Source organism: Cynoglossus semilaevis, chromosome 2, assembly GCF_000523025.1.
Source record: "Cynoglossus semilaevis isolate Cse_v1.0 chromosome 2, Cse_v1.0, whole genome shotgun sequence".
Taxonomy (NCBI): Eukaryota; Metazoa; Chordata; class Actinopteri; order Pleuronectiformes; family Cynoglossidae; genus Cynoglossus; species Cynoglossus semilaevis.
This window is the reverse complement of record NC_024308.1, coordinates 2,962,321-2,979,750: the sequence shown is the minus strand read 5'-3', so window position 1 is coordinate 2,979,750 and position 17,430 is coordinate 2,962,321. Positions and strand designations below refer to the sequence as shown.

Sequence of the window (17,430 nt, the reverse complement as noted above, 5' to 3'; positions counted from 1 at the left end):
TGACGAGAGGCCGTCTTCTGTTTAAAGATGCAGAGGCAAAGAGGCTGCATTGTGGGTGAGGAGGCTTCTAAGCCTCTCCCTCTGCAGTAAATCCTTTTTCATCTCCTGACCATGGAAATGAAGAGAGTCATGAGTGTTAAGCACACTTTGATCTTTCCTTTTTTTTTTGCCATATCAGATTTCTACAAACTTCAAAAGAAACAATAATTCCACTTGCAGTTTTATCATTTAAAGTGCTGCTGCTCACATCACCAATACACACAACGATTAACATTAAGTATGATGGAGATTATTTTTTTTATTTTTTTGTCATCTAGTTATTTAACCTTCTCAACCACAGCTCACACAAACAGAGGTGGACGAGCCTGGGCTCCACCTTTCCTTTATGAAAACTGTAACAGAAGGTAACACAAGACGCCTGTACCTGTGTATCATCAACTTCCATGACACCAAAGATGGCCAGTGAAGGCATCAGTGCATGGGAACGCGTTTTATTTCACAGTAAATAGCACTTAAAAATAGATAAGTCATCTCGAAACCCATGACTCACCATAGCCTTTACAAAAACAGCACCTGGGCGGAGGTTGCAGCCACTCACCATATGCTGCACTGAAACGCAGCCTCTACACAGGTGCAAACTTACCCAGAGGGCTTCACGCTGAGGGTTCGAGTTAGTACGAGGAAAAACGCAGGTACAAAACTGTCGACTACTGCTATGATGTGTCACTGTTACTAAAGACGGCGTGTGTGTGTGTGTGTTTTCTGACTTCTCGTGGTTTTACCAGTAAAGAAACTGTCCACCACATAGTGGAGGGAGTTTTTTTGTTTGTTTTTTTTACACACTGCTTAATCATCGTTACTCATCGGGAGATAAAAGCAGCCGAGTGCAAGATGCAGGAAAATCAAATGCCACAAAGAAACTGAAGCAATTACACAGATAGAATGTGACAAAGAAAAATCTGAGGTAGTGAGTCAAGATGAGGCGAGGACATAAATACGTAGTTAGACATTTTAACCAGGCAGAATGTAGAGTGACTAAGACATGAGAGAGAAAACGTCCTTTTTTTTAATGAGGGACAGATTTAATAATGTAAAACTACCCCAGGGGCAAACGGCTCTTCCTGTGATACAAGGAAGACGAGGAACAAGGCGTACACAGAAGAACTGACCTTAGGAAGGTTCATAGTGCGTAGCAAGTGCTGAAGTGTGAAATGGAAGTTACATTTATGGACAGATTTATATAAAAAAAAAAGTTTCACAAGTGCTGAAGTGTGAAATGGAAGTTAAATCTTTTACATTTATGGACAGATTTATAAAAAAAAAGTTTCGCATTTTCTAATGAATTTTAATGTCGGGGAAAACGGGGAATATTTATAATGAATTTTAATGTCGGGGAAAACGGTGAATATTTAGGAGCGTTGTAGAACAACAGGATTCTGGGCCACGGTTCATTTAATGGCGTCTTAAGAGCATTACCTTATTAACACAGGACGCCAGATGTCAATTACAAAATATGTAAAATTTGTAAAATTATTTTGATAAAAGTAATAAGTCGAGACCCAGAAATATGGAAGTGTTAGCAAAAATGACATTTGCTAAATTAACAAAAACAACCATGACATATACATATATGATATAGAATACTCGGTAATCAAATCACACTTTGATTCCGACTGACATCTCCCACGCCTGGACCAAAGAGCACAGTCCTCGCTGCGGGGGGGGGGGACAACCACGTTAACGGGGTCTGTTGATTTTGAGTGACAGTGTCAGAATTGACAGAAGTGGAGGAGAAAGAATGTTTTGCTTTATAAGGTCTTCTCTGGCCGCAGGACCAGGGCTGACAGTAGGAGGAAAGATCCAGGACACAGGCAGAGAGAAAGGGAGGCCCTGAGCTGACAATGGTGGCCTTAATCTGAATGACAAGGTCTGCACATCAGCCCTCAAACCAGCCTGGGTTAGCAGGAGGGAGGAGAGGAGAGGAGAGAAGGGGGAGGGAGAGAGCAGAAAGAAGGAAGAAAGAGGAGAGAGAGAGAGAGGGCGCAGATGAGAGTGTCCTTCCTTCAAACACGCTGGCCTTAATGGCACCGACAGCTCTGACATTTAACCACTGAATCATTTTTAGATAAGTGGATGTTGGGGAAGGGAGATGAGGCGTTTTCTGAGCTGAATGTAAGAAGCTTTAAGAAGCTTTGGGAAATCATGGACGGCAGCTCATCTCTTTAATGAGGGGGGCAACCTCATCTGAAGGACGAGCGGGCACGGAGGAGGCTAATTTTGGATTTTAGAGCAAACTTGACTGTTGAACTGTTGTGGACAGAGTTTTTCTTTAACGGATGTCGGGACTTTTTTTTCCGTCCTCCACAGTTGGTTCAGTGAGTGGCCAACAGACCACAGCTGTCCTGGACACCCTCCCACAGGGAAATCACTGTGGATGTGACACAGGTCTCCACGTGTGACACATATGCAGAGCAGATTGTAGATGATAGGGTTGCAATAAAAAAAAAAGGGGGGAGAGAGAGAGAGCTGCTTCGAGCTGTTAGCACCTAAAGCCAGCAGAACGAGTTTCCTCAAACAGAAAGTGTTGTACGTATCAGAATTAGAGCCGAGGACTCAGTTCTAAACATCCTGGTCTTTCCAGAAAGACATCATACAGGAGGCGATCAAATTACTCCCAAACAACAAAAGAACCATCTGCATTTGATATCACGGTAGCGTGTGAATGACTGGTTCTTTTTTTATTTGTTGTAAGGTCACAGGATTTCCTTTCATTAGCGGATGGAGAACATAAATGTGGCATTAATTTTTTTTTGCTCTTCATGTCCTCAATTGTACGTTTACCCCATAATCTCCCCATCAACCATATTTAAAACTCGTTAAAGATTTTCTTATGATTAATTATAATCAACAGAGACCAGATTAGTATTTATAAAGAAGTGAAAAAAACTAATGCATTTATGTGGGATACAACCAAAAAATAGGGATTTTACAAAAGGTGCAGATCCAGCTATTTTCTTAAATTTAATTTACGTTTTAATAAAATCAATTATTAGACCTCCAAAGACCTGCGTGTGAATGAAACAACCTCGGCTGCTTCTGTCACTAATTTCTAAACCACAGCTAAAAACTTTTTTCTTCTATATCAAATGGAGCATGTGACTCGACACGGAGGCCAAACAAAGACGATGTTACAGCCGCGAACGGGGCTTTTAAAGAGATTTGTGTTAAAAGAAAACCCTACTAAGTCTCTCTGCCTCTCTCTCTCTCTCTCTCTCACCTTCAGTTATTCCATTTCATTGTCTCTCAGGAGGGGGAGGAAATTCCTGGCGAGGCTTCTGTTGAGTCGTTGCTCTCTGCCTGCAGGTACAAACCGGCCTCCTCTGTCTGCCTGTCTGCAGATATCAAACCGCGACGTGATCTGTTTAGCTGCCTGGCTTAATGCTCACGCGCCTCCAGCTCTTTGTGTGTGTTTATGTGCTTGTGTGTTTGTGGAAGTCGGTGTGTGTGTGTTGACTTTGTCCGTGTCTTCACAGCCGGAATGGTGTCGCCTGTAATCTGCCTTCCTGACATTTCAGGTGTACGCTCAGAGAGAGAGAGATGTTTTTACTGCACTGACAAAGTATTTACAAATTAAAACAGTCTTCATCTTGAAACAGTCGTTGGGGGAAACACACACACACACACACAGTCTCATGCTCTGACAGGATGGATTAGAAATAATGGGTTTGATTACAGTAATTATGTGAAACAAAGTATTGCCGGCTCCAAAAAGGCTCCGACATAAAATATTCAAATTCTTCACCAACGTAAACGGCTCCATTTCAATATTTCAATAGGTTCTTTGTGGAGAAACCACAATTCTTCTGCATCGTCTCGCAAATATATTTTCATTATTTTACCCCCAGCTTGACACGGCGCTGACCGTGCTGACTGTAACACAAACAGACAGAGCAGAGAGGGGCTGTGAGTCCAGCTGGTGGTGGTCTCCTGCCAAACCTGCAGGCAGACGGTCTGCCTTTATTCATAATCATCACACACACTCTGATTGGAACTGACAAGACACACACAGTAGGGGAAAAATATCCACCAGTGAGTGAATCAATATTTCAAGGACAACCTGCTGGTCTAAAAATTTTATGAGGAGAAACTATTTTTTGCTGCGTTACGTGTCTTCGACTTCCTCTGCATTTCTGGCATTTTTTTTCTTTAGAAGAAATACCTACACTGTATTTTAGGGGGAGGCCGGGGGGGGGGGGGCGGTCGGGGGGAGGGGGGGAAAAAATAAAGGTGGAATGTGCCGAGAGACAGTCACAATTGATGTGGACTAGCAGCAGTGAGTGATGTCTTGAGAGAGGAGCAGATTGGTGAAAAAAACGAGAAGTGAATAATGGCAAGTCGGCCGGGAGAGCGACGAGAGCTGGAGAGATGGAGCAGGAGAGCTTCCCTCTCACACACACACACACACACACACACGTGCGCGTGCACAGAGCAGAGAGCAGAGAGGGAGAGACACTCTGCAGGGCGCCATATAATAACCTTCCTTGTCATTATCATTTCCCAGCCAAACCACTCTCCACTTCTCCTCCACCTCCTTCTGTCTTCAACACAATCTTTGTCCTATCGTTTACAGCGCGCAGCTAAATGGGAACATCGATAGACACATCCATTAGCAGCGCGGGTCCTTTACTCTCTGATTCTCAAGTGTTTTAATAGCCGACACACACACACTCACTCTCGTATTGCACCTCGGCGGACTCTTAACAAAGCTAGCATTGCGGCGCAGGCAAAGCCAAACTGATGGAGTGTGTCATTATAGCTGGTTAGTAACCGGCTGGCTGTGAGGCTGCCATCACTTAACCTGCAGCCTGAAACCAAGGTGATGTGGAGCTGCTCTCTCATTTAAGTAGCTTTCCTTGCAAACAGCAACTCCAGGAAGTGATTGTTTTTTTTGTTTTTTTTCTCATTTGTTTATGCACCACACTGTATCTTGGAAAATCCTGCCTCCACTCTCTGACAGTCACTGCTCTTCACAGCTACTCTCTTTTGTTTAAAACAAAGAAAAATATGAAGTTGGAAAGGTTCGCCTTCAGACATCAGCCATTTAAAGGTGATGGTACCGTCGGCTGACTCTTGCCCTCGGTCATTCAGGACAGGAGTTTCACACGTGAACTCTCAGAGTAGAGTTCAGTTCGCAGGCGTCCATGTGGAGCACGGCTACCACCAGCAGTTGAGCAAATGAACATTTTCAGCTGTGGTCCTGTGTAAAGAGAGATCAAAAATAAATCCCTCCTCAGTGGAGGAATGTGAAAAAGATAAGACGCAGAAATAAGGGCATATAGAGCACTTGAAAGGGAGGGAGGGGTTTCCCACAATGCCACCTCACAGGCTGTAATTCTAGCATGCATTAGGTTAGGTTTTTTTTTTTTTTTTTTTTTCCCTTTTGGAAACGAGGGTGACTGAGGGTGCTGGGAAAACCTGGGAGGGGCAGTGAGTGGGTGGAGGGGGTCGGTGGATGGGGTTTGTGGGAGCTGCGGTGCAGCTGTCGAAGGCGAGTTGTGAAGATTGGCTTTGACTGATGGAGACGGGAAATAAAATGAGGCAGATTTTTCTACATGCACACACACGCAGGGCCTGACTATATATAGCGTGTGTGACACCACACGTACCGTGTTACTCCCTCACTGCATGTACATTTACAATAAATGCAGCCCCTTGTCCAGTGTTCAAGGTCGGCGTCTTTGGACAAAGGCAGGAGCTTTAAATATAAAAAAGTGCGTCTGGTGCTTTTGGCTGACTGACTGCAGTCGGTGTTTGGTATTTGTTTTGTGGAATAAGCAGTGAATTAGTTGTTAAAATAGCCGGAGAAGTAAACAGTGGTGGATAATAGTTTGTTTTCCTCACAGTCACACCATTATTGTCTTCCTCAATCCTGACTCTGTCTCTGATTCTTACCGTAACGGCAGTGTGTGCGTGTGTGTGTGTGTGGCAGGCTGGTGGTAGACCGCAGACAGACTCTAGGTGCCATGAAGATATGTGTGTGTGTGTGTGTGTGTGTGTGAAGTCCTCCTTCATGTCTGGACCTGGACAGAAAACAAACAGAGAAGAAAGAGAAGGATAAATTCAGGTGTTGTTTGATAAAGCTTGTTATTAAAACAGAGACACACACACACACACTCAACAGTGCTTATTAGCAAATACAAGGGGCTTCCCCCCCCCTCATGCAGACCCCAGAAATTGGGGCATCTTAATTAACTTCCACTTTGATGATTTAACAGCGCGGCTGAAGAACACTGCGCGTCACCGTAATCACAATCACACGTCTCGGTTTAATCCCTCCCAAAGAGCTCTCGCGTGATTTTATATGTACAACAAACCCACTCAGAACCAGGTTTGTGTAAACAGTCGGGGTGGTCTTTAGACACGACGACGAGCAGCCGCGCTTGGTGAACATTTACAAACAATTCATCTTAAAAAAGAAAAAAAAAAGAAGAAAGAAAGAAAACACCAATGCCACCAGAACAGAAGTGGCGCTAACAGGAAGTGCATGAAATCAGCAGTTACCGCGCAGCTACCGAACAGTCCGTCAACGGTAGGAAAAACGATGGTGATACCGTGCAAGCGACGGTCGTTCTGTCTCCGCCAATAAACGCTGAACTATCGCCGATGTGCTTTCGTGCGGTGCTGTACACACAACAAAGAATTTCAGGGATGATGACAGCACCGGCTGTAAGGTATTATATAAAGCTGACATGCCCGCAGCGTGATGAGGTTGGAGTGATGTGCCACGAGACAGAATGAATTATCAAAAAGAATTTCTGAGTGTAACGTCTGAGGCTGACAAGATGGAGAGGGAGAGAAAAAAAGATATACACAGAGAGAGAGAGAGAGGAATGTACAGCTGCAGCACGGGCTGACTGATGGAAGAGCTCTTCACTAAACCTATACATAATTTAATGTGTGTGTAAATAAAACATAGCAAACACTTCTATAATTAGTAATTTCACTTATCCTGTTCAGCGTTTAATCCGAGCGACAGAACTTACAACTGCCGCGGCTGTGTTTTCCATCAACGGGGAAAAACGGAACGAAGACGAAGCAGATCAGAGACAAATTATTTTCATTACAGTTATTAAACTGACAATTAGTTCCTTTGCAATTTTACTGTTGAGTGTTTTGGCTGTGAATTATCCGATTATACAGAAGCACTTCAGACTTAATTATAATACTTTGCATTGCTGCATAAAACAGACTGAACTGACGTGTGAATATTATTTCCATTAGTGTCTGCTGTTTGTAACTTAAATCCCTCCTAGTCTTGTTGACATGTTGTTTTCTTTGGATCCCAGCGTTTAGTTCTCTGGAAAAATTCTGATTCACGTTCAGTTATTTGATGAAACTCATGAAAAAGTCTCCTGTTGCAGATCCTGAGTTCATTCTTTGTCATTTTTTAAAATGAAATTAATAGAAAATTAGTTTCTAAAAAAAACTGTCTCACCTTTAACAGGAAAAAGATGCAGGAAAAATGTTTAGTTTTATGGAACGACCAACTTTTTTAAAACAAAAATCTAATTGTTATCTGTGGGAAGTCGTCTCTCACTTCATGATGGTTGGATTTTTTTGGCCATTTTAAAGAAGTGGACCAACTATTCTGACTCTAGTGCCTACTCTTACTCTTACCAGCAGTACAAACCTAATACTATTTAAAAGGTTGAAATAAATGGACCTGAAATTTCCCATTTGTACAGATTCAAACTAAACCATTTACATATGAAATCCAAAAACGCCCACTGTAATAGACTTGTCCGCAACTCAACCCGTCTCAGCCGGATCTTGTACATCCAGACGGAACAACAATGATTGACCTTGGCCGGATGAAGAAAATACTGCTTCAATTGTTCGTACTTCACTTTGATGTTAAACACAGTTACAGGAAATCTGCCGTCCGCAGCTATGAAAGAAGAAAAATGACACCTTTTATACCGCCTGAGAAACAACTCCTTTGTTTCTTTCTCTCTCTTTTTTTTTTTTTTTACTGTTGTTCAGTTTACCGCATCAGCCACCGGAAAATAAATGTAGTTTACTGCGTGGCCGATGTGTCCTTCAGGCACTGCTAAGTTCTGCAGCATGTTCCTTCACATATTTACCATATTTTGCTTCCTCCGTCAGTCACTGCTTCAGAGCTGCAGACCTCGGAGGATACTCCTGTCGTTTAGATCCTAACCCATTTACGCTCTCATTAACAGATCCATGTGCAGCTCAGTACATTAAAAAGAGAAAAAAAACCACTCTGGGACCACCCATGTGTTTAGGCCCCTTCCTTCCAAACAAAAAGGCAACAATAAACAACTGTTTTCTCTCTGCCAGTTAAATGAGCTAATTCATGTGAGAGGGGGAGAACAGAGACGTGCCAAATTAACAGAGGTTTTGACGGTGCAGTGGGACAGGGGCGGGGGGGTTTGTGTGTTAACTAGAAGACGCAATTAATCAGGACTGACTGCCTAAAAAGAACCTTGTTACAAGATTGACTGGCCCCGGCAGCATTTGTTCTTCCATCACAAAAGCCAAAGAACTTGTAAAAACAATAGTGAGATTCCACATGTTCAGAAAACAAAAAGAAAAGCTGTTGGAAAATGCAGGCAGAGGGCAGTGTTACTAACTCTTCTTCCAATTTCTTTTAACTGATAACTGGTCAAACTAAATGAAGCTGAGCAACATGATGACGTAAAATCCCACCCATGACCTTATACTGTGGGTTTTCAACAGGGGGGTTGTGGCCCGTAAAAGGTATGCAAAGGTGCTGCAATGGGGTCGTAATCTTTTTTTTAAACAATTTTTAAATACTTAATATTTTTGGAAAATATCAATATCATAAAAATTGGATAAATCTGTATTTTATTAGAAAAGTTTAATTCAGTCTTTCATCATTTTAGGGTTTCCTGGCCGTTAGGAAAACATTCCTATATGGCATGTTTATTCTTTAAAAGTAATATTAATAAAATATAACAGGAATAATGCACCTATATAAAGTGATTCTACATCTATGCTGACACAGCGATGCCCAGTTTACTAAAATTCCACTGACTAAACCGACTCTTAGTGGAAGGTCGTAGAGTCTGACGAATAGCGCAACGTACGATGAAAGTTCACATTAACTTCTAGTGAACTACGATACACTTCTTCTCGCTCTCCAAACAGCTACAGAGTTTCAGGCGAACACAGAGTGAGTGAGACGTTATTCATGAACACACTTCCTTGCTGTTCGAGAGGCTGCGCTTGTGGCTCAGGGGAGATTAAAACAATGCAAAGTGTGTAAGTTAAGAGCTCAGTTTTCACTGGGCCACCCAGGGTTGAAGAGAAGGAGAGAGAGATAGTTCACAGACTGGAAGTGTCTGTCACTGAGAGAAAAACATCAAATGAAAACCCACAAATACATAAATGAAAGGCGTTTTTTCTCCCCCTCAGATGATCCGGCTTCTATTCAGTGTCTAAGTGTAATTGTGAGATACTTGAGCAGAGGCTACATCTGGGTCAGCCGTGAAATGTAGAATATTGTTGGTAAGGAAAAGCAGTAATTAGCTTAGTAATTGTTCACGTTTGTCTGAAAGTCAGGTACGTATGCGTGTGTCTGTGGATCGCAGCGTTGTGATATTATTTGAAGTAAATCAGCTGCACTGCGTCCAGACGGCCCACGTCGGGTCAAGTTCAGGAAACGAATGACTCGGCTGTTTTTCTCTGCTGCGGTATTTGTGTCTGAATGCACTTTAAGTGCTGATCTGTGTCAGAATGTGTTTGTGTTCTTACCGTGTGATGCCTGTTTGTAATAAAAGTGGTGCAAGAGCAGGACCACCCACAACCGTTGCCCATACATTCTCCTTAGTCGCAGAAAAAAAAAAGTCACTCGTCTTAATTATATCCATCCTCTGGGCGTGTCTTTGTGCTCAGAACAGACATCTGAGCCACCCCCCCACACCAACAGGCCACAAACCTCACCCCGGCCTATGGAAAGAACATTTTGGTGAACACTTTGACCTTACATGGAAATGAACATATTTAGCACTGTTTTCACTGAGGATCGCAGAGCTAATCTGATTAGACTGAGTGTTTTAAGTTTGTTAGAAACAAAGCGTAATTCAGAAAGTCATGAGCCAGATGTTACCATCAAAATATGTCTGACTTTTTTTTAAGGACCAAAACATGTTCAGACACATTTCTCAGGCGTCTCTGACAGTTTGACACATTTTACAGGTGATATAAATCACATCTTTGGTTTTTCAACCCTCAAAAATTTTAAAGGCGTCTCTGACAGTTTGACACATTTTACATTTGATATAAATCACTTTGGTTTTACAACCCTCAAAAATTTAAAAGAAAAAAAAAATCAAAAATCAGAACAGAACATTTTTAACCAAAGTTTAATTCAAAACTGGTAAAAAGTTAATGCTTTTCAACATTTTTTTTTTTTTTACTAACCCCCACAAATGAAAGAAACTAGATTTAAGGCCTAAGACAAGCAGGTTCTACTCTTAAAGTATTAGGAACCTATAAATGGTAGAATAGTCAAATATTTTAAAATGTATGTAAATGTTCTCAAAGTTTACAGGACATTAAATTCGCTCATCATTTAAACTTTGGAGCCAGAGACGAGATGAAGCGCCTACATTGACACGTGTGTCTGCAGACACACCGATCAGACAGGTTGTTATGAAGGCTCTGCTGCAGGGAGAGGGTTGTTGTGACTGCATTGTTATCTTTTTCCATTGAACTATAATTTTCAAAGCAGCAACGTGAAGGAGAAATCTATCGGACTCCACTTTCAGGGCATAGAGAGGGAGAGAGAGAGAGAGAGAGAGACATTAAGACACTGACACAGATGGAGTCTGCACGGGCAGCATCTCAACAACTGCCCGCCAAACAACCATCCTCAGCCTTTGATGCGCTGCCCACTTTTCTCTCTCTCTCTGCATTTTTATTTTTCGCTTTCAGGCAGACAACTGTGATGTTTAGCTGAACTACAGAGAGATTTCACCCTTTCCTCCTCCGCACAAAACGAGCCTCTCAATATCTATAGCCAAAACAAGTAAAAGCTAACTTAAGACAGAGTGAGCTAAATATAAATACATTGTCCCTGCTGTCTACGCCTCCTCCTACCCATCGTTTTCAATATCATATCCTCTGAGGATCACGGGGTTAATCTGCTTCTCATGTATATTAGCTGAGATACCATCGGAACCCATTTGTTCCAAGCAGCGAGGCTAATGACCCTGAGCAGAGGCTGGGCGTTTGGCTGGGATCTTGGAAGTTGTGGGGGTGGGAGATAATGAGAGGGAATGGGAATACGAGCTACGGTCCATCATCTACTTAGGAACCAGACAGCAGCACTGCAGTCCTTCCCTCTGAACACACACACACACACAGGAAAGAAAAAAAAAAACAATATGAAACCGAACCATTTTTCCATTGTTCCACCTAATTTTACTCCTGTCTCGTTTAGTTAATGTACTGAATGTAGCATTTTGTCATTGGCCAATCAATACGAGGGGCAGCGAGGGAGGGGAGGGTGGGGAGGGTGGGAGGGGGGGGGGGGGGGGGGGGGGTTGATGAAGATGGGATGTTTGTTGTTGAAAATGGTAACTAGAGAAAAAGTTGCTGGCAGAAATAATAATAATAATAGCAGCATTAGCTTAGCTTCAGTAAAGTCTTACAATTGTTGCAAGGAGATACAGTTTTAACCTCATTTGAGGTTAAATTAATGTTGTTTTAGAAGATATCGAAGTTGTGTTAAATTATTGATTATGATGTTGGCTAATCCTGGTGCAACTCACTCTTGTTAAGATATTTTTTTGGATGTATTTCTACAGCCCACTGGGATTTTGTCGCTGTTCCTCTCACAAAGAAAACGAACAAAGACTTACGTAAATTCGCGCTTTAACCTTTTCGTTCTATGGTGGCAACAAACCCCCATTAACCCGATTAAATGATATAAATGTTTAAAAAGAAACTTTCCTGAATGGCGTCTTCTCCCTTCTACATAAACATCAGGGACACACTGGCCCATACACAGAAACCAGATTTAGGGCGCTGTAAATTCCTCCTTGCTGTATTTTCTTGCAGGGCCTAAAACGGCGGCCATATACACCCATATGTGCGTACGCGCAGAGGAGGTATAGCTGTGCTCGGAAACACCATCTGTATAAGGCTGAATAAATTCTGTGGCGAGGGAAAAGCAGCAGGAGTCCACTCCTGGGCCTTTATTTGATTCCATTCAGGCTGGCATTCATGCCTCTTTCACTTCACTGGCATGTATACGAAAATTTATGTGCGCATGTGGAAAAAGAGAGTGTTTACAGGAGTAAGTACCAACCAGCACTCTGCATGCGAGTGTGTTGGTAATACCTCCAATGGCAGACTAATGATAGGTCTTATCGACACCCAGCAGTGAATGCAGGCCTTTTGTCTCCTCCCGGGATGTATTATGGAAAGCTTAGGGGGAGCTGCCTTTGACTCCTTTTCACTCGACTCTCATCCACTGATAAAACCCCAGCACAAAAAGTAAATATATACAGCTCCTGAAGCTCGGCAAGTTCACACACACAATACAAGCCCAAGTCCTGTCGTCAAAATAAGCCACAGCTCATAAACTGGGTACAAGTCTGACAAAAGATAGAAATTAAAATGGAAATTTCTATATCGGGGGAAAAAAACCACAGCGACAAAGACTGCAGTCACTTTTCATTATGAATTTACAATGTAATTACGTATACAATGTGGAATTACTGACGAAAACAGGGAGGGAAACCAGCGGCAGATTGGGCTGTAAAAGTCAATATTTTAAAAACAAAAAGAGAACAGACTGTACTAAAACAGAAAATAAATAACTGATCACACGATTAGAAACTGTTTTGTACTAAATGCTTGTGTTTTATTGACGATGTGATGATTTGATCAAAGTCGTAGATTTATTTCTTACCCAACGAGAAACTGCCAAGATTGTCTAAATGAAAATGTCTCATAAAATAATAATATGATTCAGATTAAACTCAATATGACTGAGACTTCTGACCACACTGTTCAAAAAAACTCTTCCTTTTTTTAGATTCTGGTTTTTTTTTCTCTGCTTGTATGAGGTTTTTGGACACGGTCCCTCAGACAAGCAGTTTATGGAAAAAATAAAAATGTTTTCATTTCCAGTGTTGGCAAATGTTGGGTTTTACCATTTTTTTTTCTTAGACCTCACTTTACTGCTCCTCGGGTACGTGTCGGCCATTTCTACAACAGTTGCCCTGCTGAGTCAATAAAACCCTCGCTCTCTTGCCGTGTTCCTTCACAGGCTCGTGTTAGGAATAAAAAACACCCTCAGAGTCCTGCAATCATTATATTCACACATTTATTTATGTTTTTGGGATTCTTTTTTTATCCTTTCTGACATTAACCTTCATTCAGGGAAGGAACTGTTGGTTTGTCAAAAAGTCCAAATTAAGGGACCTTGCTTTGAGAAGGAGGAGGTTTACGTCTCCCCACAGTCTCAAATTAAAAGGGGGCAAGAACAAGTGTTTTATGGCCTCAAGGCATTAAGGGCTGTCACTTTATTGGCCCTCCTCCCCTGTTTTTCTACCTATCAGGTTAACAATCTCTTAAGGGCTGTCACTTTATTGGCCCTCCAATCTATCCTATCCATCCTATCAGGTTAACAATCTATCACACAGCAACTTTTTCTCACAGATAATTTTCTCAGTTTTACGTCAAACTCTTTTTTGTTCTGCACTTCCTTCACTAAAACTCTTCAGTCCTTCAGTCTATCCCTGACCACCATTTTAATCTGATGTTAATTTATTCAGTATCTACGTCCCATGTGTCAATGTCCTACACTCATTAATCCAAATGTGGACAGACACTAGTCTGAGAATCTCTTTTCGCTGCACCATTGTAAAACCAGTGTCCATCATCCAGCCACTATTTTGGGCCAGCGTGACACTGGTAATTTCTCGCTCCGTCCTCATCTTCCACTGAATCAATACGACTTGACAGGCTGACTCATTTGCCTGTCATTTTCCAAGATGCGATTTCTGAAATATGAATCAGTCAGACAGACTGTGGCTTAAGCCGCGCGACTCGGACCAACGCCGAAAGAAAACTATTGCTGCTTCTCCAATCTGCAGCCTTTAAAGCCAGCTTAGACAGACTTGGCTGCTCTTGAAAGACTTTTCTTCCAGTGGAGCAGAGGACAGACACAATTGAGAGAGAAAAAAAATGAGGAAAGAAGAAAAGAGCACTGGCATGTCTGGATACTTGCTTACAACATCCTCCACCTTTTTCCTCTCCTTCCTCCCCTGACAAGTCATTTATTCCTCCACTGAGTTCAAAACCATGCTGGGTTGAGGACTAAAAAAAAAAAGCTTATTACTGGCAGTGGACAACTTAACAGAGACCTTACCTCCCTACTCTTTTTGGGGATTGTGGAAAGAAGAAATATTTGGCCTTCAAAGAGCACAGAAAAATATTTGGTCAAAGTTAGTGTTAAAATCAGAGTTAATGAAGAAGGAAGGCGAATGAGAAGAATCTCCTCCATGTTCTTACACCTGTGGGTGATCAAAGAGACCACGAGGGGGTGAGAAAAGACACAGGTAATTAGAACGGGTGAAAAGGACAGAGTTTACGGAGTTAATTAATTGTCCAGGTAAATTAAAATGAGCTGAATTGTAATTAATCTTTCTGGATGTGCGGCTGAAATTGAAATTACGAATTCTTCTGCGAAAAACCGCACACGGCGACGGTGACCTCTGGTTCGAAGTGTGAGACTAAAAGGAGTCTAAACAAAAAGGAGGACGACAGGAGACTATTTATTTTCTTTTCCTCTGCCTGCCTCCCCTCTTTAACCACCAGTCCCTATCTGTGTACAGTAGCATCCACTCTGGGCCGCGGCTGCACGGCAGAAAATGATTTACTGCAGCTTTCAGCCTCACAGTGAGAGAGAGAGAGACATAAAGAGACACAGAGAGAGAGACAGAGAGAGAGAGTGCAAAGAAATGAGTCTTTGAGAGAAGCCCACTTTGGGAATCGTCTAACGCAGTTAAGACAAAGCGCTTTCTTCTTTCTCTCATTCTCTCTCCTGCATCTCTGTGATATTGGACTTTATTTAAGGAGAGCTGCAGAGAAAAGGTCAAATCCTTACATGCAGTGACCTTTTACAAGAAACAGAAGAGCACAAAACACAAAACTGAAAAATAATATATACTTTAAAAAAGAAAAAAATACACTAAAGTAGTCGGACTCAGCTGTAACGATTTCTTTCTTTTTTTTCCATTCTTGATTTATTGTGACTGTGTCAGACTGTGGCGGTGAATAAAGAGAACACCTTCTCCGCTCCATGTTTTATATTTAACTAAATGTCATCGCGGTCCCTAATGACTCATTTCCTCCTAATTTCCTCATTTTTCAAGTCTACGCTGACACACAAAAGCAACACCTGTTTGCTGTTAGTCGCTGTTCAGTACAGAACAATGGACGTGTGTAGGAAAAACAACAAGAGAGAGAAAAAAAATCAATTCAGAGATAAAGACAGTGGAGATGTTTAGCATGCAGCAGGTGAGTCAGACAGGACGCTAACGTTGCTCACCTGGCGGCTGTGGATTGATGCCAGAGAACGCAAACAGAGAGATAACAAAACACACACACACACACACACACGCAGGGGAACAACAAACCGAGCCTCAGGTAGACGAGACATCTGAGTCAGGCAACCAGGTGGAAGGGCAACAAAGGACACACACACACACAAACAAGATGATGTTTAATCCTTGAACAAACCAGAGTCTCTTACCTGGACTTTAATCTCGTTGTTGCTGTTGTCTGTTGCAGCGTTGATTCTTCCCTTTTGTAGCGCAGCTAAACGCTGCTGCTACCTGTTCTGTATCTTCTGCTTCTATCAGCTCACCTCAAAGCCTGAAGAAGGAAGGGGACAAAGACAGAGGAGAAAACATTTAAAAAATGTTTCATGGGGACTGGAGTTATCTCTACCAGCATCCCACATCGAACAGTCATTCAAGGAGACGGAATCTGTAGATTTCCAAGTTATCGTCTCCTCGAACGCTAAATGTTTATCTGTCTTTAACAGATTCTACAAACTGAGGCCTTTTAAAGTGTCAGTCCAAAATTAAATCTTTTGATACTTTTTTTTTGTTTGTTTTTCCAAATCCTTCACTAGAATTTAAGCGTAAACTTCAATTGCCCTTTCGTTGTTACACAGATATGGTTTGCATTCCTGTGTGGGCCTGTTGCTCCGTCTATCTCATTGTGCGTCTTTTGAAGACAAAGTTAACATGTCTTTGTTCTCTCCAGACAATGCTGATGGAGTGTGTGTGTGTGTGTGTAGGCAGTGTCTTATGTTCCAAAACTGAAAATGAAAACAGCTGTGACAGACAGGACTGTACTTTTTTTTTTTTTTTTTTTTTTTGCCATCTCATTTCTAGCACAGCTGCAGAGATAAAGCACCGCACAAGGATTAAAGAAATATTAGTGCCCGGGAAATAAAGAACAGTTTCCATCTGGGCCTTAAGACTTTTGTCGACAGTTACAGTAGTTACTGCCACAGCCCTGGAACTGTTATTTTTTGCCTTTTATGTGCCGACCTTGTCGACATCCTGCCATGGATACACCCAGTGTTATTGAAAAGGTCTTTATACACGATGGGATCACGAAGGTTTTTTTCACTCACAGTTGAATAAAGTAGTTGTACAAAGTACAACACAGTTGTCAAAGTAAATCCTTTTTGGGTTTTAGTGGCAGCTACAACGATTCTTTTGGGTCTAATTTTAATTCGTTTTTTGTGACTTCAAGACTACAACTGTGGTTGCTAGATTTTTGTACGTTTTTTCTAAATTCTTTCAAAAATATTTCACGAATTTTCCATCCCGTCCTTGCACAGAAACACAAAAAAACACAACTTTTTAATAATATAGTTCTTAAACCTGTTACTGATGATATTTTTGAATATCACCAGAAACTTTAAACTTTCTGGGAATTTTTAAGAATAAAGACAGAATGAGATGAAATATAGCAGACGATTTTTGTGTAAACATTTTTTTCACACCAAAATAACACTGGAATAAAATAGTTTTAACAAGGTTTCATAAGATGTATAACAACAGCCATTGTGTGTGTGTGTGTGTGTGTGTGTGTGTGTGTGTAAAACTGACAGAACCTCTTTATTACTGTCAACAGACGAGACGGCCCTGCTGCCCTCCCATTCATTTTAATCTCTATTGTTAATGATAACCCTCCTCCCTCCCTCCTTCTCTCCCTCCCTCCCTCTTTCTGTCGCAGACACACACACACACACACACAAACATTCTCTCTGTCTGTCTGTCTGTACCCCTCCTCCCGCACCCCTCCTGCACGGTGTCAGCCCTCCCCAAAACCCCAGCAAAGCGGCAA

The 17,430-nt window shown here is 41.9% G+C and overlaps 1 long non-coding RNA gene across 1 annotated transcript in view; it reads right to left on the bottom strand.

Annotated features, from left to right (window-relative positions):
• Nucleotides 1-4,942: 4,942 nt before the first annotated feature.
• LOC103394006 (uncharacterized) overlaps nt 4,943-17,430 on the bottom strand; it is a 22,913-nt gene continuing 10,425 nt past the window's right edge. Inside the window, exons 2-3 of the long non-coding RNA XR_523085.3 lie at nt 15,818-15,939; nt 4,943-6,080 (exon numbers count right to left, since the gene is read on the bottom strand). This is a non-coding gene — a long non-coding RNA (uncharacterized LOC103394006). The remainder of the gene's footprint in view (nt 6,081-15,817; nt 15,940-17,430) is intronic.